This window comes from Herpailurus yagouaroundi, unplaced genomic scaffold (assembly GCF_014898765.1).
Source record: "Herpailurus yagouaroundi ecotype Mexico unplaced genomic scaffold, PumYag 159, whole genome shotgun sequence".
Classification (NCBI taxonomy): Eukaryota; Metazoa; Chordata; class Mammalia; order Carnivora; family Felidae; genus Herpailurus; species Herpailurus yagouaroundi.
In genome coordinates, this window is record NW_024412400.1 from 78,234,864 (window position 1) to 78,260,223 (window position 25,360).

At 46.3% G+C, this 25,360-nt stretch overlaps 1 protein-coding gene across 11 annotated transcripts in view; it reads right to left on the reverse strand.

Annotated features, from left to right (window-relative positions):
• The window catches only part of DGKG (diacylglycerol kinase gamma), a 217,172-nt gene extending 204,133 nt beyond the window's left edge, over positions 1 to 13,039 (reverse strand). For 10 of the 11 annotated variants that reach the window (XR_005792299.1, XR_005792297.1, XR_005792296.1 and 7 more), the window contains exon 1: positions 12,746 to 13,037. The gene's annotated coding sequence lies outside the window, so the exon portion shown is untranslated. Of the gene's footprint in view, positions 1 to 12,745 lie in introns of all 11 variants that reach the window. The other variant, XR_005792298.1, reaches the window with a different exon arrangement.
• Between the last annotated feature and the right edge of the window lie 12,321 nt (positions 13,040 to 25,360).

Here is a 25,360-nt window from a genome sequence, read left to right on the forward strand (position 1 = left end):
ATCTTATTACCTCAAAACTCTGTACCTACACATCAACTTCCTTCTGACATTTAGTGTTACAAAATGTTTGACACACGCTTATTTTTTTAAATACTGGGTTTTTTTCTGATTGCATACCAATAGATTTTTTTATCTTATAAATTAGCAACTTCTACCAGAATATACGTTTAATTTTCCCCAGTACACAATGAATATTTTGAATTGAAATCATAAAAATAGTCTTCTATACTTTTTATAACTCATCTTCCATTTTCTCTTCTCCTGAAAAATTCTATATTTTAATGTTTAATAATCTGTTGAATTATAGCTTCCATTTTTTTCACTCATTAGTTCGTTTATGTGTTTTCTATCAGAAGTAGAAGAATTTACAGTCATCTTTAGTGGTCTGCTTCCAGTTTAATTCTGCAAAACATTTTTCATTTTATTTTTATTTTTTTAATACTTATTTTATTTTTGAGAGAGACAGACAGAGTACGAGCGGGGGAGGTGCAGAGAGAGAGGGAGACACAGAACTCGAAGCAGGCTCCAGGCTCCTAGCTGTCAGCACAGAGCCCGACATGAGGCTGGAACTCACACACTCAGGGACCGTGAGACCATGACCTGAGCCGAAGTCGGCTGCCCACCCAACTGAGCCACCCAGGTGCCTCACATTTTTCATTTTAAAGGAGGAAAAGTTTCCTAATCTCAGATTGCTCTCTTTGGATAGCTCCTGTTACATTCTTTTCAATCTCTAAATAGAACTTGGAACTGTTTTAAAAACATTTTCTCCTATTTTTTCAATAGTGTCTATTTTACATGGAGAAATTAGTTTTACATTCTCAGAGGTCTTCCTTATTCTGAACTGCTAAATACTGTTTTCATGAGCTTTGGCCATGTGTTGACTGCAAGTGAGTCCCACAGCCCATAGCCATGTATGCTGGCCAAAGTGTGTCTGAGGAGGCACAGACATGATTGAGATGCTGAGGTGGTGTTTCCCATCACCAACCTGCCTAGTATTAGTATAGTCCCCCGCCACTTAAATATATATGTTTAACTATATGGAGATATAGTATATATTAATATATATTATATACATTGTATATGTATTATGTATATAACATATTATTATATATCTTTTTATTTTTTTAAGTTTATTTATTTATTTTGAGAGAGTGAGAGGCAGAGAGAGAGAGAGAGAGAGAGATGGAGAGACAATCCCAAGCAGGCTCCAAGCTGTCAGCACAGAGCCCAACATGGGGCTTGAACCCACAAACCGTGAGATCATGACCTGAGCTGAAATCAAAAGTCAGATGCTTAACCAACTGAGCCACCCAGGCACCCCCATATACATACCTTTTTAAATGGTGGTAAAATATACATAACATACAATTTATGTTTATTTCTGGTAGTAAAATATACGTGACATAAAATTTACCATTTAACTATTTTCAGGTATACAGTTCAGTGGCATTAAGTACATTCACACTTTTGTGCAACTGCCCCCACCATCCATTCACAGAACTTTTTTCATCTTACAAAACTGAAACTCTGCACCGCAACATGATAACGCCTCATTCTCCCCTCCGCAGCCCATGGAAACTACCATTCTCTGTACTTTTGACTAAATACCTACCTCCTATGAGTGGAAAAGTACAGTATTTGTCCTTTTGTGACTGGTTTATTTCACTTAGCATAATGTCTTCAAGGTTCATCCATGTTGTAGCATACATGAGAATTCCATTCCTCTTTAAGGATGAACAACACTCCATTGTAGACACATACAACACTTTGCTTATCCATTTGTTCACTGATAGACACTTGGTTGCTTCCACCTTTTGGCTCGTGTGAACAATGCTGCTATAAATTTAGGTGTGCAAAAAACTCTTCATGCCTTTGCTTTCAATTCTTTTAGGTATATATCCAGAAGTGGAAATGATAGCTATATGGTATTCCTATTTTTAATTTTTTGAAGAATCATCGTACTGTTTTCCATAGTGGTTTCACCATTTTACAATCTCACCAATAGTGCACAAGGGTTCCAATTCTCACATTTTCATCAACATTTGCTATATTCTTTTCTTTTCTTTCTTTTTTTTTTTTTGACAATAGCTATCCTAATGGATATGAAATAATATCTCATTACGGTTTGATTTGCATTTGCTTAATGATTGGTGATGTCGAGCATCTTTTCATGTACTTATTGGCCATTTGTGTGTCTTCTTTGGAGAAATGCTTTTCAAATCTTTTTTGAAGCACATTTTTTAATTGGATTATTTGAGTTTGTGTTGAGTTTGGGGAGTTCTCTATATATTCTGAATATCAACCCACTTTCAGATATGTGATTTGCAAATAATTTTCTCCCATTGTTTATAGTCCCCGTCACTTTACCCTCAAGAGTTGCTGTTGAAATTCTTCTACTAGTTTCCTCTTTTTCATCTCCAGGCCAACTTTTCCTTCCACCCTGGTGACTTATGGGTTGGTTGAGCTTTCCCTTGATTCACTCTCACATATACTCTTTATAATGGACTATTGTCACATTTTTTTTAAGTATACTTATTTATTTTGAGAAAGAGAGAGCAAGCACAAGGGAGGGGCAGAAAGCGAGGGAAAGAGAGAATCCCAAGAAGTCTCTGCACTATTGTCACAGAGCCCGACGTGGGGCTCAGTCTCATGAAATGTGAGATCACGACCTGAGCAGAAATCAAAAGTCAGACTCTCAACTGACTGAGCCACCCAGGTGCCAAAATTTTCTGTTGTCAAAATTTTTGACATGTGGGTTACATGGTATCCTTTTTTGGCTGTCGGTACTATAATAAATATCCTCAAATACTTATATATTAATTTGGTCATTTCAATAAACAATTATGGGAGTAGGTGTGAGTTAAATGGGTATTCTTCATTTCTAATTTTCAAGGCAGTATTTCTCAAAGGTAGTATACCTGCACCAGAATCACTCTGAGCATTGGTAAAAAAAAAAAAAAAAAAAAAAAATTGCTGGTTCTGGGCCCCTACTCCACATCTCTGAATCAGAATCTCTGATGGATAGTCTCCAGGCAAAAATAAAAATTCAAGAACTGCTAGGTTGACGGCTGCCATGTGAGCACTTGGAAGAGAAAGCAATGATTCTCTGGAACAAACCAAAGTTCACTCAGAAGTCATAGCAGGTGATTCTTACGTCTTTTTGACAGGTATATTAGTTATGCAACTCAAAGACAGGAGATTTGACAAAGCTTCCCATGAGCCTTGCAGGCATGAAGGAGAAACTGTTGAATGCAAAGACAGGGATAATGTGCATGCAAGATCATGACCAGAGTGCAGTGTCCACCGTGGGTTCTGACATGCCAAAGTAGGTTTTTAGAGAAAGTGTAATGCACTGAAAGGAGGTTTGCCAGAGAAGTTAAGGAATTAAAAACCCTATAGAAGAATCACTGAGAGAACTTCTTCTTTAGCAATGATTCTTAACCCTGTTGAACAGTCGTGTCACTTGAGGGTCCTTAAAAATACTCAGGCCCAGGTCCTAACCCCAGACCAATTAAATTAACATCTCCAGGAGTAGAACGCAGAACTGACAGGTCTGCAATTCTCTCCAGTTGATTTTAATGTTCAACCGAAGTTGGGAACCACTGATCTAGAGAAAAGGACCTTGATTACAAATTTGTGACACTCCAATGTAGAAGAGGAAGACAAGAAAAAAAAAATCCATGCTTGATAATTCACCTGGCAGAAGTGACGCTGAGAGTCTAGATGAGTCAGCAAATGGCTACTGGCATAGCTCACCTACCAAGCCCAGACTCTCAGTGCTGTGAGAAACTTCCTTCCCTTATTGAAGAGGCATGGATCTCTTTGACGGGAATCTTTCAGATATTGGCAATACATATATCAAGATAAATGAAAACTGACTCCCATGATCTCATCAGCTCTTGTGGTTTCACTTGGCACTTACACTGATGATTCCCTAATCTGGGTCTCTAGCCACATAGCTCATCTGTCAACTACATCTCCACCTGGATCTCTCACTGACTCTTAAAATGGAACGTGCCCCAAACTGAATCATTATTAACCCTGTCTTTTCCCCTGTTCCTTGGTTCTCATGGTCACTGGAACCACTACCCTTCTGGGCACACAAGGTAGAAGCCTGAGAGCTACGCTTGACTCATGTGCCTCCCTCACTCCCTCCACATCCACTTAATTACAAGTTCTTTCTTGATTCCTTCCTTCCATCTGTCCCACCTTGTTCAGTCCTCATATTACCTAAATTCCCATGGAAGCCTCCCAATGGGCAGCCCTGCTTCCTGTCTTCTCCCCTCCCAACACTGCAGCTAGAAGGATTGCTCTAATGTTAAAATCTGAGCACGTCAGTTCCCACTTAAATTTTCCCAGTGGCCCTCCACTTTCTATGAGAAAAGATCTACATTCTCTTGGTTGACAGACAAGACCCAAGTGCCCACATTTCCAGTCTCACCTCCCATCACTTCTTGAATCACAGTGTGCTCCAGCAACACGGAGCTGCAGACAAGAACTGCCTCTGAGCCATTGCTTACAGTTTCCTCTATTATCCACATTCACTTCTTCACTTCTACCCATCCTTTGAATTTCAAGTGAAGCTCATCTACTCCAGAGAGTAACACCTGACCTCCTTGGTCTAATACTTTCCTAGGCTTGGGAGGTGACCCCTCCTCTAGAATCTCATCTAAAGATAATGGTACACAATTTCTGGCTCTGTTCCATCCAGTTCCCAGAAAACTGGTTGGTCTTATCCCCAGAAACTTCTCCTATGCCTAGCACAGAGGGGATGTTCAGTATATATTTGCTGATCTAATGTTAGTCAAGTGATTGGGCGAATTTCCTCAGGAATGCATTTGCCAATAATTTGCATGATTTAAGAATTAGGAACAATGGAAGCTTTGGGGTAGAGAGGGAATTTCCCCAGCTACAGGAACATGTAACTACTGGCTTCCTAATGATTGATCAAAATCACTCTGTGATCAGCCAAAGGCTGCTGGACATCCTGGCATGAGAAAAAGGAGGGGACCAACTTCCACAGTGGGTGTCCTGGAGTCAGATTCTGAGGATCATGGACATATTTGTTGATGAAACTTTGGGTTGACAAAAGTGGCAAACTGGATGAGAACACCCACCCCACTTTGCATAGACCTCAAGGATTCTGGAAGGAACCTTCTAGTCCTTGCAGAGACTAAAACAGCTTTCTGTAGCTCTACTTTAACTGAAATACAGGGACACTGAGGCAGCTAGTAAAATGCTGTGGGCCACCATACAAGAGCAGAGAAGTGGAGAAATACAGCAAGGAATGAAAACATCTGGGCCAAACATTTCAAGCATGTCAGCATCTAAGGGTCAAAGTGGCCTTGCTGACCTCTGGCTACTTGGAACTTTCATACCAGATCAGCCATGAGGGAAGCAACAACTCAGTTTCTGTGTAGATGACACTGTTTATGCCTTAAGTGAGGAGAGAACTGTCCATGCAGACCACCCAGAAAAGCGTGGGCCCAAATGGCCAGCTGCACAGATGCGTCTGGGGTTTGTCAGCTGTGTGCCATTGAGTTTTACCTGTCCTCCCTTTTCTTGCCATAGTACACTCTTCGAGATCCATCCCATGGCCTCTGCTTTGACAAAATCATACTACTGAAATATGGCGGGTGATGTCTGTGCTGATTGTCTCAAACTTGTGATTGGAATCAGGAGAGCTCGTGGATTTGGATTGGAATCAGGAGAGCACAGTGTTTTCTCCTAAGTGTGGTACACATGCAAAGAACGGTTACTATTATTATGATTTTTATTATTTCTTTTAAAAAGTCTTTTCTTACATGAACTTTTCTCTCTGTGCCCCTGTTCTGCCTTGAAGACCTTGTACAACTTGGAAAACAAGAGCCCTTAAGCTCTCCCTTACTTTCTCCTTTTAAATCACAATGCCAGGAAAGAAAGATTTTCACTGAGGTATCAATGACTTACAAGGTTAATTCCAAGAGCAAAGTGGACACTTCCTATCAAAAACAAAGGCTGTGTGCTTCTTCAGAAATGAAGATGAGGAGAAGCTGTGCCCTGGGGAAAGCATTGGGGAAGAGTGGGAGACCTCAGCTCATGTTCCTGTCTTGGATGTGTGACCCCAAGCAGGATACTTCCTCTCTCGATGCAGGATTCCTCACTTTAAGATGAAAGCCTGGGATCAGGTTCTCTCTAGTCTCCTTCCCTGGGTTCATCTTCTATGATACTAGAGACTCTTAGATCTGCCTCAAACGAATACAAGTCTTTTGGCCTAATTGAATAATATCCTAGGGTTCTAAGACAACATGCAATTGAGACCACTGGACCACTCTCCTTAACCTATTCAGAATCATAAAGTTAGCCACTATCACCACCACCACCATTACCTCCAGAGCAAAGAAAGTTCTATTTTTTAAATACGAAATACAATGTATTTTTTAATTTGAGGGGCTGACGTTAAACCCCAGGGAATATTCTAGAATAGGATGTGTGATTATATTTTAGGACTGAAGTTGTGATCTCTAAGAACTAACAAGGGTTAACTGAAATTTAGGTTATGTCAGAATAACAAAATAACTTCTTTGACAAAGTTATTGGCAGGCAGATCAGGGAAATACCAGTGATAAGGAGTATCTGGACTTTATCAAAACCTTGTAAGATTCCTTTGATAATTTCTTGAAAAAGATGAAGAAATATGGGCTGGCTAATAGTATAAAAAGTTGCATAAACTTTCTGAAAGAGTGCTGGTTACTTATTGAATTAACATCTATCTTTAGGGAGCATATAGTAGAATGCCTCAGATCTTATAATATTCATCATTTTTATCGATGACTTAGTTGAAGAGGTCATGCTCATCAGATTTGGGGATGACTGGAAGCCAGCTGGAAGGAACAGCAAATACACTGGGTAACAGATTCAAAGCCGGAAATATTTGGGCTAGTTGGCACGGAAGACAAAATTGAACAAGATAAAATGAGTAATAAATGCAAGGGCTCCAGCTTCAGATCCCAGGGAGCCTCTGCATGAGCATGGGGGTGTGGGGCAGGTGATACACTTCAAGAGGAAGTTTAAAAGAGAGTTGTTTTTTTTTTCAGTTGGTACTAAGCCCAACAGGTTATTATGGATATAGATCTCTAATTCAACCTTACAAAGTTTTAACAGAAATATGAAATGTAAAATGAAGGAGGTAATCATCTCTATTTGGTATTAATTAAGCCTCCCTTGAAATTTTGTATTTTATTCCTTAAGAACAAAGACAGAAAAACTGGAGCAAGGATGGTAACTATAGTTAAGACACTGAAGCCAACGGCCTATGAGGCAGGTGGAGCTGTGCAAAGGGCACAGGGAGGCTGGGGCCGGATCGTGCCATGAATTGGCTGTGAGATCCTAGCCAAGCCAATATTTTCCTCAGAGCTGATGAGAGAACTCCCTAGGGAGAAGCATGGATGCTGGTGGTGGGCTCATCTGCTCTCCTCGGTTTTGCCCTCTGGTCAGATTATGCTATCGGTGGGTTCCTTTCTCCCTTGTCACTCATCCAGGGACAAGACCCTTGAGCCCCCGACCCCAAAATTTTACACTTAATATTCTATTAACATTTGTAAATTATACCAATTTCTTCCCTTGGGAAGCCTTCAAAAATACCCCTCTTTGGGGGCACCTGGGTGGCTCAGTTGGTTAAGCGTCTGACTTCGGCTCCGGTCATGATCTCACGGTTTATGAGTTTGAGCCCTGCTTGGGGCTCTGTGCTGACAGCTCAGACCCTGGAGCCTGCTTCAGTTTCTGTGTCTCCCTCTCTCTCTCTGCCCCTCCTCCCCCCTAAAATAAATAAATGTTAAAAAGTATTTTAAAAAATACCCTTCCTTTGGCTTCCAGAGAAGTCAAGCTGATGGCAGTTCACATCTACGTTACCCCACACAACATTTACTGAGGTAGTAAGGCAAAAGGCTCTGAAATCACAGGACCCTGCGTTAAAACTCAGCCTCTCCTATTAGCTTCGTGAGTGCTTACCTAGACTTCCTGAGACTTAGTTTTCCTGTCTGTAGAACAGGGTTAATACCAGGCTCATAATGATACGAAGATTAAGTGAGACAACACATGCACAAAATATAGCACAATGTAGAGCACAGAGTAGGTGCCCAATAAATAGTATTCCAATATTACTACTACATTTACTACCACTATCCCTCCTCTTTCTTTCTCCCTACTCCCATTCTCCCTTGGAAGCCAGGAATTTCCAGATGAACATTCTATAGGAAATGTTCCATATGAGCATTTTCTTTCCTTTTTTAAAAATGTTCCTTTATTTTGAGAGAGAGCATGCTACACGAGCGAGGGAGGGGCAGAGAGGCAGAGAGAGAATCCCAAGCAGACTCCACTCTGTCAGCACAGAGCCTAATGCGGGGCTCGATCCCATGAACTATAAGATCATGACCTGAGCTGATACCTAGTCAGTCGCTTAACTGACTGACCACCCAGGTGCCCCATACATGCATTTTCTAGTATGGTAGCCAGAAGGTATATGTACGCACTACGAATATGACTCATGTGATTGAAAAATGGAATTTTAAGTTTTGTTTAATTTTAATGAATTAACTGCAAATGGAAATACTCCCATGTGGAAATAGCACAGCTCAAGACACCTTGCTGGTATGTTTCTGAGACTGCCTGGCCAGAGCAAATAAAGATGCATGGAACAAGAAATGCACATAAAGCACCCAGTACAGTCCCTGGAAATCTCTCTTATTTCTTCATTTACCACATTTAATTGTCTATAGTGCATAAGTTCTACCTCAGGTGCTGGCGGTACGGTGAGAGCTGTACCTTCAAAAAGCTCACAATTTAGAGGAGGGTATGCAGATAAGTGATTTCGCCATAGCGAGGCAAGTGTGTGCACAGGTGCTACGGGTGAAGTGGGGACAGGTCTCTACCTCAGATGAGCAGTCAGGGGAGCCTTCCCAGAAGGATGGTTTAAGATCTGAGCAGTCTTATGTAGATTTCATAGTAGGGACTCAATATTTATGCAATTTACAACAACAGACTATATTCCAGGGCTATGAAACCCAGTGCTGGAGGTGGTGGCTATGAGGCAAACATTGTCTTATGGGAAACTCATACCTAGGGCCAACTTGTTGTCTTCAAAAATGTCCCCTTTGTGTCTTTTTGTATTGTCTAATTCTGTTTCTCCTCTGCAGCCATAGCTTCTTCACCTGAGGACATTTTTTTTCAGATGATGAATATAACCTTATTTTTTATTGCTTTATTTGTAGTCACTAACCGTAACTGATTTGGTGGGGGCAGGGGGGCAGATGCACTCTGTTACATACAAGATAACATCAACTCCTACTGTGGTTTTGTTCTGGAATTCTGATACTTGGTACAAACAAATGGCTCTGTGAACATGGCCAGTATGTGAAGAAACTGTTACAGATTGGTTGGACTGGCTGAATCTGGCTGTGACAGTGACACACATTAACAGAAGTAAGAGTTATTCTAATTACTTCTACAGAGAAGTAGGATCTTTTGCACATTTCCACATTTTACACAATGTTTGATTTGCCCAAGTCTAATATATGACCTCTAGCCAGAGAATTCTGCAACTGACAGCTGCTCACATAAAAGCAGGTAGAGCATTGGGGCGCCTGGGTGGCTTGGTCGGTTAAGTGTCCAACTTCGGTTCCGGTCATGATCTCGCGGTCCGTGAGTTCGAGCCCCGCGTCGGGCTCTGTGTTGACAGCTCAGAGCCTGGAGCCTGTTTCAGATTCTGTGTCTCCCTCTCTCTCTGACCTTCCCCCATTCATGGTCTGTCTCTCTCTCTGTCTCAAAAATGAATAAACGTTAAAAAAAAATTTAAAAAAAAAAAGCAGGTAGAGCTTTATACTGTATGGTTTCCATAATCACATGTGTGTGTATAAGGCTGGATGATACCTGTGATTCCTTCTCCCAGGAGGCCAGGGGGATGCTCGTGTGGGGTGGTTTGGTCATGTGAGGCCCTTGGTCTGTTTGAGTCTCTAGAGGTCACCTGCTTTGACTGTGGCCGAGTTGCCTCTGATGGATGAAAGTGTACATTAGTGTAGCCTTTCCAAAAAGCAGCTTGTCCTGTATATCAGGAGTCTCGAAACATTCATGCCCTTTGGCCCAGTGATTCTGCTTCTGGGAATCTATCCAAAGAAAGTATTTGGAAATGTGTGCAGCAGGGATGTTGTGCAGAGTTATTTGTAGTTGCTAAATGACTAACAGTGTAATAATATACAGCCATGAAAATGATGTTCATGAAGGACTTTTGCTATAACACTAATGGGGGTGTGTGTGTGTATAGAGAAGCAATAGTTACAGAGGTTAAGCAACCACCCAGGACCCAGACAGCCTGGATTTAAATCTTGGGTCGGCCTCTTACTAGTGATGTGGTGTGGGCAAGTCTCCTGCACTCTATGGGGTTGATTATAATACTTGCCTCAGAAAGTCTTCTGAGGATTAAATGACACAATGAATATAAAGCACTCAGCACCTAAAATATACAGTTACTAGATACTCAATGTTGCCTCACTATAGATTATATGATTTCAAGGCATAAAAATGGCTAGTAAAGAAATATGCCAATATAGTAACAGTGTGGAAATGGGTGGTGGAATCATGAGTGGTTTGACCCTTTGCACACTTTCCAACTTCCCAAACTTTCTGCATCCAACATGAATTACTTTTACACTGAAAGGGTATATCATAAAAGATGTAATACAATAAGATTTTTTCAAAAGAATTTATCACAACAAAATTGTACTTCTCTCTTCCTACCCACCCCTTCCAAGGCAGGAGCTGGGGGCAGCCTCCTCTCCCAGGGATTAGCAGGAGAGGGAAGGCCTGCTGGTGTGTGGGTTCTTCCTCCCACAGAGCCTCAGGCGTGCACAGCTGGGACCTCTGAGTGGCACCTGTTGAAAGTGCTCCATGTAGTGGGGGGGGGGGGGGAAGGGAGGAGAGTTGGAACTGGTGTCCTTAGTAGTTCCTCCTATTTCTGAGAGTCTAGATTCCAAGACGCTCTGATACTTATCATTTTCGTCCCATGTCTTGATTGATCTGAACCAAACACTGAACTGAAAGTGTAAGGAGGGAAAGACTCATCTACTTGCATCCCATCCCCAGACCCGTCCTGGAAAAATACCTGAAATAATGCCTACCGTGCTACACATAAACTAAGGGTGGCAAAGGAAAGACTTAGATCAGAGATACAACAGGGAAGTTAGCTTAGTTCCTGCTGCTTTATTTAATGAGTATAATTTATATTCAGAACGGAATCTCTGCCAAATACAGCCCTTTCAACAAGACAAACGGCAACATCCCTCCCACGTTCGGACATATCCCTGGAACGAGGGGGTAGGTTATGAAGCACAAAGTAGGGGTGTGAGAGGGTGTGTGTGTGTGTGTGTGTGTGTGTGTACGTGACCAAACTGCGATGACATCTGCCCCTTCGATCTAACGTCCTTCACTGACAACGAGGTGCCCTGTGCTCCAGCAAATGGGCCGTATTCTACACAAAGCATCTCAGGCACCGAAATCGCGAATTCGTTCTCCCCATTGGAACCTGAGGGGCAGTTCCCAGCCCTAGGTCCTGACCGCTGTCCCTCATCAGTGACTACCCCCGGTCCACATCTCCAGACCCAAGGCGCGCGGCCCCCAGACCCCGAAATGAAAGAATGACCAACAGCGCTCCCCGGCCCTCCCGGGACAGCGAGGTCATCGTATGCTAATGAAGCCAGAGGAGCGGGCCGCGCCTGCCCGGGAGCGCGTCGCGTCGGCGGGTTCTCCGCTCTCCCGCGCGCCACTGCGGCGCAGCCACAAATCACCGCGCGCTGCCGCTGCCGCAGACCCTCGGCCGCGGGGAGGGGGCGTCGTGCCCGCCACTGTGAGTGCCGCAGCTGGATCACTCACATCTGGGGACGCCTGCTCGCTCCCTTCGCAGGCTTTCCACTGCAGTGATGGCGGGGGTGGGGGCGGCGCCTCAGAGTCACCTGTAGGGCTTTTCGGAACTCCGCCGCCCCCTCCGCAAATTCTAGTTCATCCTTCCAGAGAAAGAAAATGTCAGAATATGCAAGGTGAGATGGACCAGTGGAGTTCTGCAAAGCCCCACAGGTGCTACGAGATGCGCGCCCTTCAGGACGCAAACACACACACGGACACACATGTGGTGACTCAGAGACTAAACAGGTCGGCTTTATATTCTCTCCCATCCCTCCTCTCCCTCCCTAGCTTGTATTTGTCAAGGTGTCCGCGCGCTCTCCAGCCTCCCTTCAAGCTCCCCCAGCCCAGAGGCTCTGCGGACTGTCCCAAAGTCCTGGAACCCCGCGGGACGGCCAGAGGCTTTGGCGACCAGACGTCAGTAAAAGTATCCCCGCTCCTCGCCGCCCTTGGGCACCCTGGCGCGCGAAGTGGCTACCAACGAAGCAAAGTACACCTAGAAGGGGGGAATCTGACCAGCCGTTGGGGCCAAGCGCCCGGAGCAACGCTGCCTCCCGCCCGCACACCTTTGGGGCGTGCAAGCTCTTCCCAGTCGAAGCGAGAGCCGATGCCCCCGTGCCGCTCCTGCGCCCTCAGCCTCCCAGGGGTGCATCTCCTCCTGCAGGGGCTTTGCTGCAGGTGGCACCGCCAGGGTGGGCGCAGTGGCCTCCCCCGCCGCTCCCTTCCCGGGCCGCGCGACCGGCGCCCGCTTTTCCAAGTTGTGGCCGCCCGCTCCCGCGAGCCCGAGCCCCCTCTGCCGCGCCGGCCGCCGTCTTACCTCACCATGCAACACTTGGTTGCGCGGTTCCCCGGGGCGCTCCTTCCTCGGGGCTTATTCCCTTACTTGGGAGGAAAGAGGAACCGAGAGGCAGGAAGGGGGGCCGGGGCTGTGGTCTGGGTGCCTTCCCGCCAGCACAGCCCTCTGGGGGAGGGGGACGGCCCGAGCGGGCGCCGCGGGGCTGGGGCGGCGGGACGGGGGCTAGGCAGCGCCGGGTCCTGCGCCTGCTCGCGTATCCGCGGCTCCAAAGCAGTGCGTCCCGGCTGCCCGCTACTACGGCACTGCGGCGCCCCGCCCCTAGCCGCTCCGCGAGTCCGGCTGCCACTCTCCCGCGGAGCCCTGCCCCCGGGCGCAGAGCCCGCCCCGCACCCCCGCGCGCGCGCGCACACACACACGCGCCACACACAAACACGCGCGCACGCGCGCGCCACGCACACACGTGAATGCGGATCGGCTCGCTGCGACCCCGGATCCCTTTGGCGCGACTTGGGCGCGCGCGCCGTTGGGGCACTTCTTTCCGAGAGGGCTTAGGTCGGGGAAGACCAGTTAGAAGCTTAGGGGTTCCGGGAGGATGCAGCAGAGGTGGGCTGCGCGGGGCGCCAGAGGCCAGCTGACTCCGGGCACCGAGGACAACCGTTCGACAAATCGAATACCCACTGGGCATTTCCACATCCCAACCAAACTCTAGGCTGCCTTAATATCCGACCAAACCAGAGAGGGGGAAATGCAAATTAAAAGTCAACAAGTTCTGTCCGTTTCCTGGGAACTCCGTGTCTCTAACCTGCAAATCCCTGCCCCGGCCCGGAGCACGTTTTCCGACAGCTCTGGCCGTCGGTGGCAGGAGATTGATCGGTGCCTGTTCAATCTGAGATTTCCCCATCTGCGACTATTGTGGGGACCACCGCAGCCCGCCAGCGCTGATCTCTGATGGCCAGATCAGGTTTCAGGACTCAGAGTTGTGAATTCCCTTTCTCCTTTGCTTTTGGTCGACTGCGGACTGTGCGACTCCCGCACACCAGACTACTTCTCCTTTTACAAATGTAGGAAAGTACAGAAAAGGGGCAGGGGGTGACGGGTAAGGGATAACGGCCAGCACTGGCCACGGCACCCCGAGTTCTTGCTTCTTTTTCCATGACGTGCATGTCCGCATGGGGTGGTGGTGGTGGTAGTGACACTATCTTAGGCATGTCACGCCAGCAGGATGACTTCTGTTCATTTCACACCACATTTAGAGTCATCGGGAGGTTGGACTCTCATTTGTAAAATATGTAGAGTTTACCATTTTCCACAGCTGAGAATTCTTTTCCGCCAGCAGGCAGTGAAGGTCCTGGGGTCAGGACTGCAGCCAAGAAAAGCTTTCTGCAGATGCAGAGGCGCCAAGGGGCCTTGGGTGTCTGGGCATTTGGGGTAGAAGCCTCAGACATGAACGTCAAACAGCTCTGAGGACCCTGATGATCAGTGTCCATATTAGACCATCTGCAGGCAGGCTGATGGGACAGATGAGGAAGTGAGGTTCAGAGATTTCCCCACAAGGTTCCACGGGGCAGTGAAGGCAGAGCCAATACCAGAACCCCATGTTCACGCTTCATCCTGTCATTCACCAGTCACACTTCATTCTATCACCCTGTTTGGTTCTCAATGCTCCCTTTTAGCTAGACTGATCTAATCCTAGTGAGGGTGCTCTTCGAGTTTTTCTTTTATCTTTTCTTGTTTCCCTTTCACTCACTGACTCATTCATTTCACAACTATGTATTAAGCTCCTGCTGTGACTTCGGGCAATTTCCCTTGACTCTAATCCTGGGCTTTCCTTTGGAAGAAAGAAGAACCTAAAGACAGAAATGGCTTAGAACTGTCCCTGTCCCTGGTAGAGGAGAAGGCTGGTCACAGGCTTGCTGTGTATATTTTCACAGTGCTAGGTTGGAGGGATGTGAAAGACACGATCCTTGCCTTCTGAACTGCATGATTTGTGGAGGAAAACACATGCATGTCACAAATAAAAATATTCTTGCTCTGTCTATTCCTGACTCCTTCTAAAGAAGGCACAACTGAGGGAGAGCTTATATTTGGCCGAGCATCATGATGAATTTGGGGATGCATTCTTTCAGGTAGAGGGTTTGCCTATTAGAGCAGGAAGGGAATGGAGAAGACATGAAGAGATAGTATGGAGGCCTGACTTGATCTGGGAGCTCACTGAGGAAGACTCAGGAGAAGAACTCCCTGAACAAAGATTTGGAGAACAGAAGTGCTTATGCTTACAGAGATCGGTAAATAGTTTGCTGAGAGAGGGGGGTAGTCGGCGGGGGGGGGGGGCGCTATGAAGTCTCTGCTGTGCACCCTTCTCATAACACAAATCATTTGTAAAGGCAATATTGTTCCACAATTTGTTTGTGAGTGGGCCCCTTTGGGGAACTCAGGGTGGAGCTGAGTTCAGCATCTGGGTTGATGCAGGGTGAGCACAGAGAAGCTTGTGTTGGACAGAAGTCTTGAAGGCAGCTGGCCACTAGGCTGCACACTCATAAAATGTGGGGGAAGGGTTGTAACACAAGTCAAAGCAATGTGGAAGGCAGGGAGGGCTGGGGGTAGGAAGAAGCACCAAGAAGAATGGTTATCTTCATTGAGACATCAGGAGGAAGGTAAGATTTGTGTTTGAAGGGGTAGTGGGAATCTGACACAAAGATCAGCAGGACAAGGGCACCCTAGGCCGAGGGCAAGCAAAAGCATAGGAGAAGGACAATCCATGGGGAGTTCTGGGCCTTCAGTACAGGAAAGGAAAGTTGGGACCCTATTGTAGAGGGCCCCCCAGTGCCCTGCCCGTGAGGTAGACTTCAGGCCATGAGTAATGAGGAGCTCTCAAAGGGCGACATTTTTTGTTGTCCTTGTTTGGTTTTGATAGGGAAGGGGCTGGGAAGTAAGCTGGGAAGCCTCTGATGCCAGCTTTCCCAAGAAGGGCCTTCCCCGTCAAAATAGAGAGTAGGGGAGGGCCTGGGCAAGGGAGATCCCATTGTTGCCCTCATGAGGAACCAGAGCCCGGGTGGTACCCGGGGCTCACAGCACAGGACACCCAGACGAGGGGCTAAAGTCCAGCCATGCTCCACTGGCCCAGCCTTACACCCTGGCAGGGCTGTGTCTGCCTGGAGAAAGGGGTGCCTTCTCCCTCATTTGCACAGAGGCTTGGCGTGGGCTGACAGAGGCCCTGGTTGCTGAACTGTCTTTGCAAAGGCTGAAGCCACAGGGAAACAAGGGAAGAATTTTTGAGTATTTGCTGTGTGTGCAAATGCAAGGTAAAGTGGAAAGAGTCTTGAAGGCAGGAGTAGCCACGAGCCAGATCATGTCTCTGCTCTGCAGTGACACTCCAAGATGTGCCACAGGACACAGGAGGAAGGTTGCTTCTTCCCCTTAGAGAATCTGCAATCCGTGCAGCTATAAAACAAACACTGAAAATGATTAAGAAGGAACAAAAGACAGTATAAAATCAAGTGCTAAGTTACACAGAGCAGATTCTCAGGGCTTGAGAAAGGAGATCTTCTCTAGGCTGGAACAGTCAAGTCTTCAGGGAGGAGGGGGTCTAGGCTTCCTGGTGGAGGTGTTTTGGCTCTAGGTTGGAGGAGAGAGCTGTGAGCGAGGGGGCAGGGGCAGGAAAGCCGGAGGCTTATGAGCGTGGGTTTTTAGCTCCTGTGGCCACTGTAATGCCATTCCCAGTCATAGCCCAAGCACTCAGATGAGTCACCCTCATTTCTGAGAGACAGGGCATTTTTGGATGTTTAACTGGCTCAACACTTAACGTTCCCTGAGACTTCAATGTTGGCAGTTCACACTTGCCGTGTTGCTCGGAGAACACATCATTCAAGCCGTCAGCTGACGCCTGATCTCCATTGCCAAGGCAAAGCCAGGGCCGAATCGGGTACCTGTGTCTGGAAATGTTTAAGCTGGACTGTCTCTGACAAGCTGAGTGAACAGCACATGACACTACACACAGCTGAGGCTGTGGAGGTGGGGTCCGTAACTGGGGCCTCGGAGACATGGATGGGAACAGGTTATTAGCCAAGTCCTGACCTTAGCTTTCCTCTTTGACTGTAAGGGCTGTGCCCGGAGAGAGACTGTGGGAAGGATGGGGATGGAGGAACCAGGAGGCTCTGTTCCTGGTCACAGTTTATCATGTATGGGATTCGTGGATCCAGCCCTGGGAATGTAGGCAGGTCAGGCCCCTCTGTGGGCCTCAGCTTCCTTACTGGTAAAATAAGGAGGTTGGAAACGGTCTCTACAACCCCCTCTGACTCTGATATCCTAAGTACTGTCAACTGAACAACCTTTAAACCCTGCCCCATCCCCAGGCTGGGAACCCCTTCACAAGGCAAGCTAGGAAAATTCCCATGATGCGAACTGAGAAGTTTGGGGAAAAGCAGAGGCAATAACCCACTAGGTGAAGAGTAATAAATAGACCATTTAGATGGAGCTGGAAAACCTGGGTCTGTGTCTCTAAGCCTCAGGCCCCTCTTCTATAAAGTGGGGTTATTAAGACTTGCACCACGGAGTGGGGTATTGATGAAATGAAGATGCACGTGTGAAAATGCATTATATATTTAGAAGTGCTCTGCAGAAAATGTATAGTTAATATAGTCTGTTCCCCTAAGACAGTCGTTTAAAAAAAAAAAAAAAAGCCTAGTTCTATCACTTACGCACTTGTCTGACTCCTAGGAAGCAACAATTTGGGTCAGCAGCTGTCTCTATGCTCCTAAGGATAGTATTATTTTAACATTAAAACGTCAGAAAGCTGCTGGGAGGGGCGCCTAGGTGGCTCAGTCAGTTTAGCATCGGACTTCTGATCTGGTTCAGGTCACGATCTCACAGTCTGTGAGTTCAAGTTCTGTGTCAGGCTCTGCGTTAACAGAGCGGAGCCTGCCTGGAATTCTCTCTCCCTCTCACTCTGCCCTATCCCACTCATGATGTCTTTCTCTCTCTCAAAATAAATAAACTTAAAAAAAAAAAAAGCTGCTGGAGGACTTCAGGGCTGAGTTAACAAGGCAGTGGTGAGTCTGCCCCCTACCTAAGAATTCCACACTGTCACTTGAGCCGCTCAGGTGGATTTCTCAGGACTTTTGACTGGATTTACCTGAATATAAAAAAGCTACTCACCCATCCCAAATCCCGCTTTCATTATTGCCTGTCAGGAGAGAGATGGTGGGAAGAAGGGAAAGGAAGTGTGAATAAGCAGAGAGAAAAAGAAAGAGAAGAGCCTTTCTCCTTCCTGTTATATTTTGGGCACTGGATGCTAAACTTTATGCCTTAATGAGCTTGTAAAGAGGCTAATTTTGGTTCACACACATTACTCTGGGTCTGTTTTCCTCTATTCCCAGTCAGGAGACACTGCTGTAGAATTCTTCACTGTGTTCCCTGGAGGGGAAGCTTTCTGGGGGCCCCTGGGAAAAACCTCAGGCAGGAGAAGGTCCTCATTCCATAAATGACCATATGCTGCAAAGCATGCCCAACTCACAAAACTTTTGAGAGCATCAGTCCATTTATAGAAGTGTTGGTCACTTCTTTATCTCTGTTAACTAGTTTGGGGGCACGAAATGTCACAAGATGTTAGAAATGAAGGGAGGCCCCTAAGTGCTGGCATCTATCGCATCCATTCTTCCCATTTGCTGCTCCCAGAATTACTTTCCGAGAATATAAACCCCACAGCCCTCCCTTCACTGAAAAGCCTCTAAGGCTTCAGATTCTTCCTCCCTAAAATGTACTAATGATACTTGCCGTGCATATGTTTTTGTGGGGTTTAGAAGAAACATGTATAAGAAACTGAGTAGAGTGTCAGTCACCTAGTAAGCTCTCAATAAATGGAATTACTGTTATTATTGCTTTAGAATAAAATTGATATTACCTACACTGGCATTCAAGGCCTTCCGTGATGTGGTCCCAGCTTTTCCACCTACTCACGCATCCGACAAGCCCTACAAGGACCCAGTATGCCAACTGACTGGCTTCATCATCCAAACCTACCTTGCACTCACCCCTCTGTGCATTCTACTCAGGCTGCTCCCATGGCCGAGAGAACTGCCTTTTTTCTTTCTGGCTCTGTCTATAGTGCCACGTCTTACACCCAGCCCACAGAAGTTGATTGTCCTGTTTCCTATCCATCGAAATTTGTTTATAATTTGTTCCGGCCCTTACAACAGGCTATCCCTCCCTATTCCTGGGCTCACATCCTCCTTAGACTACATCTTCGTCATCTTCCTATCACCCACAGGGTATTGTACATAATAAGGGATCAATAATATTGGATTGGATTTAAAGAAGGCAATTAAATGTCCCTGTTGGCCCTGAGATTCTACCACCGAGGGAAGGTTTGCTCTGGCTTCGAAATCTTCTAAAGAGCTACCACTCACTGGGGCGCCTGGGTGGCGCAGTCGGTTAAGCGTCTGACTTCAGCCAGGTCATGATCTCGCTGTCCGTGAGTTCAAGCCCCGCGTCGGGCTCTGGGCTGATGGCTCGGAGCCTGGAGCCTGTTTCCGATTCTGTGTCTCCCTCTCTCTCTGCCCCTCCCCCGTTCATGCTCTGTCTCTCTCTGTCCCAAAAATAAATAAATGTTGAAAAAAAAATTTTTTTTAAAAAAAAGAGCTACCACTCACTGAGAACCTCCCATGTGCCAGCCACCAGATAGATCAGCCTCACTTTACACAGACGATGGCTCAAGGTCTCCCGGCCAGTAAGCGGGCGAGCCTGTATTAGAAACCAGAAGCCTCAGCGTGCTGTCTCCACTTTCTCTAAGAGAGCTTCTCCCACTCTGAACCTGCCTTAATTCTCATTCTATCGCATTGTGAACAAATTGGACTGTATTATATAAAACTGGCTTATATAACCCTAAATACTGCCTGGCTGTATTTTTGGATATTTTTGTTTTGAGTCTCCAAGTGGTTGTACAGCAATATAATCATAAATAAATAACCATTTATTAAGCGCATATGTGTTTAGCACTTTACACACACACACACACACACACACACACGCACACATTATTTCTGCAAAGATGTTATTAATCTCATTCTACAGAGAGTTTAATCGAGGCAGCTGCTGGCAGGGGAGGGCTAGGGGTATGGAATTCTCAGGGTAGAGGCTATTTTCCAAGAGGTATAAAGTGGTTTTATGTTGTTTGTTTGTTTTTTTGTTGCTATTTTAATCACCAGCATACCAGCTGAATCTCAGCCCTGAATGTCTGATGAATGAGTGATGGGGCTTCTTTCATGTCTCCAACCTACACTCTTAACCCTAAATCCCCCATGCAGACATATCCTGTGGAGTGACAGATAGTCACTGCTGCCTTCTCCCACCACTGAAAGAAAATGGGTGAAGGAAGGAGGGCCATGGTGCTGCACCAAGCAGAGAAAGGCTCAGCTGGTGACACCTCAGCCCCTTGGAGGTGATGTGATGTCCCCTCCAGGAAGGCAAAGCTGTGGTCCTTTTATATCCCCTGGGTCACACTCTACTGAGTGCTTGTTTAAAATGACATCCCTGGGGGGCACCTGAGGGGCTCAGTCAGTTGAGCTTGAGCTCCTGACTGGCTCAGGTGGTGGTCTCATGGTTCATGAGTTCAAGCTCCGCATAGGGCTCTCTGCTCTCAGCATGGAGCCCGCTTCGGATCCTCTGTTCCCACCCCCTTCTCTGTTCTTCCCCGCCCCCTACTCAAAAATAAATAAACATTAAAAACATATTTAAAAAAAACTCACACCCCTGGGTTATCCCTACCTAGGACTCACTGAACCTGCCTCCCTGGGGGCAGAGGCCAGAAGCTTGCATTTCCAAAAAGCCCTGCAGGTGACTCACCGGGACCCTAAAGGCTGAGCACCACAGCCCGTGCGGCTCCCCTGAAGGATCCCTTGTAACCTCCAGAACCGTTCCTCACAAAATTGACTTTTTCTCAAGTATCAGCATCCATAATGAGTAAAAAGAAACCATTTATAATTTCACTTGATTGCTTCCCAGTGTTACCTCCTGTCCGAAAGCTACTGTGTAGTTTGGTACATTCCATATATTCCATATGTGTATTTTATGATGTTTAAAAGAAAAGCTGCCTTCCCGGTATGGCTTCATTGTTTCCTATTATTTTCCTGTGCAAATGTCTCAAGTTAGAGCCACATTGTCAGTTACTCTTCTTAACACGGTTCTATGAGAGAGAGTATGTATTCTGAATTTCAGACAACAATTTCATAAATAGACTTTTGGAACACAACATGTTCCTAAGTAGGGAACTGTCTGTATTTTAAAGTTTTTGTAGTTATTTGTCTCTGAGAAAAAAAGGTTTTTTACAATTGGCCCTAGAAGAATGTGGGTTGGGGGACTCTGAGTTTTTCCAAATCGACTTCTCACAGAGCTCTGACTGTAGCTTGGGAGTTTATTTGATCTGTAAATTGTTTCTGTGTGTTTCTGGGAGTTTTGCCAATTTGGGACATGTACACTGAAGGTGTAGGAAGTGGATATTTTTTTCTCATTTGTGAATTTGTTCATTTAACAAATGCTTCTTGGGCACCTCCAATGTACCAGATGCTGTGCTGGGGATGCAGACACAGTAGTCTCATTCCCGAGAGACTCAGAGTCTAGTAGGTGGAGCAAACATTACAGACCATGCAGGGAAAGGAGTTGGGGGTAAGAAGGGTGCTGTGGAGTTAAACTCTAAAGGGAGAGAGAGTCAAGGCAGTCAGTGGAGGAAGGGGAGAGACAAATCCAGAACACCCACCAGGAGTTCTTTTTATTCATTTGTATACTGGGAGGAGATACTCAGGACTGTGACTTTGTTACTTTGAGTAATCCCTATCCCTCTGCTGGGCTAGGCACACACATCCAGCTGGCCACGTTCCCTCAATACTTGCGGCAATACCTGAAACTCCTTTCCCTGTGCTGGGGTGTGGGGCAGGGCTAGAAACCAGGGGAATAGACTGGAGCTATTTTTCAAGTGGGTGAGGGCCAGGAGATGCCAACTGAGAGGTGGAAGACGGGATGAGCCCTGCATGCTATCACTTTGTCGGGACTAGGAGCTCTATTTATTTTTTCAAAGAGACCCTAAACCTGCTTTTCTGCCACTTGCTCTTGTTGGTTCTGGCTTTGCCCACTAGTATCCATAAGATTAGAATACATCTCTCTCTCTTTTTTTAATTACACATCTCTGCAGCTGCCTAATGGCAGCTCCTATATTCTTCCTCCTCTCCTCCCCAGAACATTCACCCATTCATTCTGGCCATCCAATAAACAATGATTTACCAAATGTTCTTTAGGAACCTACTTGTCTCGGGCACTCTGCTGGGCGCTGGGGATATGGAGATGAATATGGGGCCCTGTGTTTAATGGGAGGCCTGGTGTGTGGACAAAAGATAACACCAGGGCTTTACAAGTGATCTGGGAGAGAAAGAGGCACAGGGGATCCAGCTGGGGTGGGTGGGTGGAGGGGGGCTACGGGGAGACATCTCAGAGGCAGGTGACAATCCCTCATCTGTGTCTTGAAGGCTAGTCAGGGCCGTCCACATAAGACCTATTGATGAGTGTAGGCAGTGGTGGTCCCAGAGCCCTACCCTGGACACAATGTGCTCTTCCCAATTTTGCCTTATATGACATCATGCTGGTAGTTTGAAATCAGCCATGGGGGGCACGTTTACACCACTGCACTCTGCAAATGCTGTAAATCAGGTCTCCCAGCTCCACTCCCACCAGAGCTGGTTGTCAAATATTTACTAGCACAACACTGGTCCTACCACACCACCCCATACCTCATGCCGTGGTAGAAACTATCACAAGAACAATGAAAAGATATAATTTAGCTTCTGGTTCTAATGTGAGTGGTCTGCCTACCTGCCTACTGCAACCTCTCCCTGGCTCCTGGACAAACACTTCCTGGGGACCCTCACAGTGACCCCTGCCCTTCACTGGTTCCTTCAACAGAAGCCCTAGCAAGTCTCTGGGAGTCATGGAGTGTGTGCCACTGTAACGTGAATTCACGAGCTGGTTTCTGGTGGTGGGTCTAAAGGTGGGTCTAAAGATGAAGGTAAGAAGGTAGAGACTGTTGGCCACGCAACTATTGTCAAACATTTCCCCTAGAAATATCACCGCTTTTGGAATGTAAACTTGTGTCTTCCTCCTCAGGTCTTGAGACAAAGCTTGAAATGCATCACTGCAAGCTTTCGATTACTGCCCCATGTTTGGTCATTAAAATGGATATGAATTTGGACTTCAACTCCATGATCTTTTCGTGATTGTTTATACAGAAATAAGCAGCAGAAATGTGCTGCTTATCCCCTTACTTTTGAGTGGTTAGGGGGAATAGGGAAGAGTCCCCAAACTGAGCTCCAGAAGCTGAGCTGCTATATAAGTGCAAAGCATCACTGGGCTACTGAGTTCTAGATGACTTGTCTGTTTCTCGTATTTGAAAAGATTACACTGAAAACATAAGTACACGGAGACATTTCCTCCTGCAGCTTGGGCATTGGTGTTACCTCATCTCTGCAGCATCAGAAAAAGGGAGGACCAGGAACTGGGCCAGTTTGCCATCAATCTACAAAATCAGAGTCAGCTTATTTTGTTGGATTCTGGATGCTTGTTTTTCTGTTCTCTTCTGCTGACAATTACATTTAATAGTCATTTAAGAGATTGATCTGTATCATTTAGCCCAGTGCAGTTTTGTACTTAATTTCTAATCTCCGGGATCTCAAAGATCTTGAGAAGAAGAGAATGGAAAGAAGTAGAACAGTGCCATGTAGGCCCTCACTCTCTTTGAGATTACGTCACTTCGTTCTTATAATAACCGTCGAGGGAGCGACAAGGAGGGACAAGGATCCTGAAATTCAGGGGAATGAGGTGTGTTGCCTAAGGTCACATGGCTCAGTGACAGCGATGCGGTAACAACTAGCGAAGTTAAAGCAGAGCACCTCCCCGGCCCTGGTCTCTTTGTTGGGCCAATTCTCCCCCTGACCCTGCAAGGAAGGTATCGTCCTAAATATTCTGCAGATTAAGAAGCCAAGCCTAGGGGGTGCCTGGGTGGCTCAGATGGTTAAGCGTCCGACTTTGGATCAGGTCGTGATCCTATGGTTCATGAGTTAGAGCCCTACATCGGGCTGTCTGCTGTCAGCACAGAGCCCACATTGATCCACGGTCTTCTGCCCTCTCTGTCCCTTCCCCGCTCGCGTTCTCCCTCTCTCTCGCAAAAGTAAATACACATTAAAAATATATTTAAAAAATTAAAAAGAAAAGAAACTGAATCTAAGAAAGCTTCCATGAGTTGGCCACTGTCACACAGCCAGGCTAAAATTTGAACCCTTAGAGCTCTGAAACCCATGCTCTTTTTATTAATGCCAAGGCATCCTCTGCAGCCAACTCTGAGCTCTAGTTTCTTTTCCTCTCTTATTGCAGATCACCCTGGGGCTTCCTTTGTCTATAGGTTGTTTGCCACGGTAGGTTTAGGTGTCCTGCATTTCCAGACCCAGCCATGGCTGCTTACAGCTTCCAAAAGGACTTCCCAGGGAAACTTTCAGATTGGTGTTAGGTCGTCCGGTGGTTCATCTTCCTGAAAATAGGGCCTGGGGAGGCAACCTCTTCAGACAGGGTCTAATTGTATACCCTCGTGGTTGGATTCTAAGCCATGGAAAGAAACATTTGTAACGTTACCTTGAATTCAACAGGTCCCACACTCAACCTGACTCCTTGTGTTGCTTTTCAGTCCCTCAGCAGCAACAACTTGCTTTGCTTTCTCGCTGATTTCCAAATCTGAGGCAAATGCCTCATTACTCCACTTCCTGCCTCATTTAGACTCCTATCATGTCTCCTGGGGTAACGGCCCAGGTCATTCTCCCTCCCCAGTCCAGTGTCGTCCGGTCCATGCCTTCTGCCCTGTGGCCAGAGTGAGCTTCCCCAAACGCAGATCTTAGCACCCTTCTGCAAGTTTGTCTTTTTACAGGCTGCCCCATACCTTCGATATCCAATCAAAAATTAAAAGTTTGCCCAGCCTATAAAATCTTTTGTGATTTGGCCCTGTTCACTTGTTCTGACTCATTTCTCACCTCTGCCCACTCCTGCCTATACTCCAGACATTTCGACCCACTGCATTTGGAGCTTTAAGTACTTATTAGTCCTTACGATACTCTAAAATATGTATTTGTAGACACTCCTTTAGGTGAAAAGTGGGAGCCTCGAAGCATACAGCTGATAAGTGGCAAAATCTGACTTCGAAGGTGAATCTTGCCATCTCTGGAGCCCTGGGTTTTCCTGACAGACTCAGGAGTCTGGCATACTTTGTGGAGTCCTCCAGGCCTGCGGTGGGGGAGAGAGGGGAGACTGGACCACTTCTACCCAGAAAGCCCTGGCATTTTCTCCCCATGACCCTGTCCTTTCTCTCTGCCTCACATGATTTTGCAGATGTGAGGGGGTGACTGAGCCCCACAATTAAAAATCACTGCAAAATTCACTGTGCCAAGGAGAAGGCACACCATTCATCATGTGAACTGTGTTCAGATTCCCCTGCTTGAGTTTAATCAGACTAATGAACCAGCTGGCTTCCTTTCTAAAGTGATTTCTGCTGTTTCCATTACTGGGTAACAGCACAGCAGGATTTGACAGGGAGAGAGAAGAAGATTCAGTTGG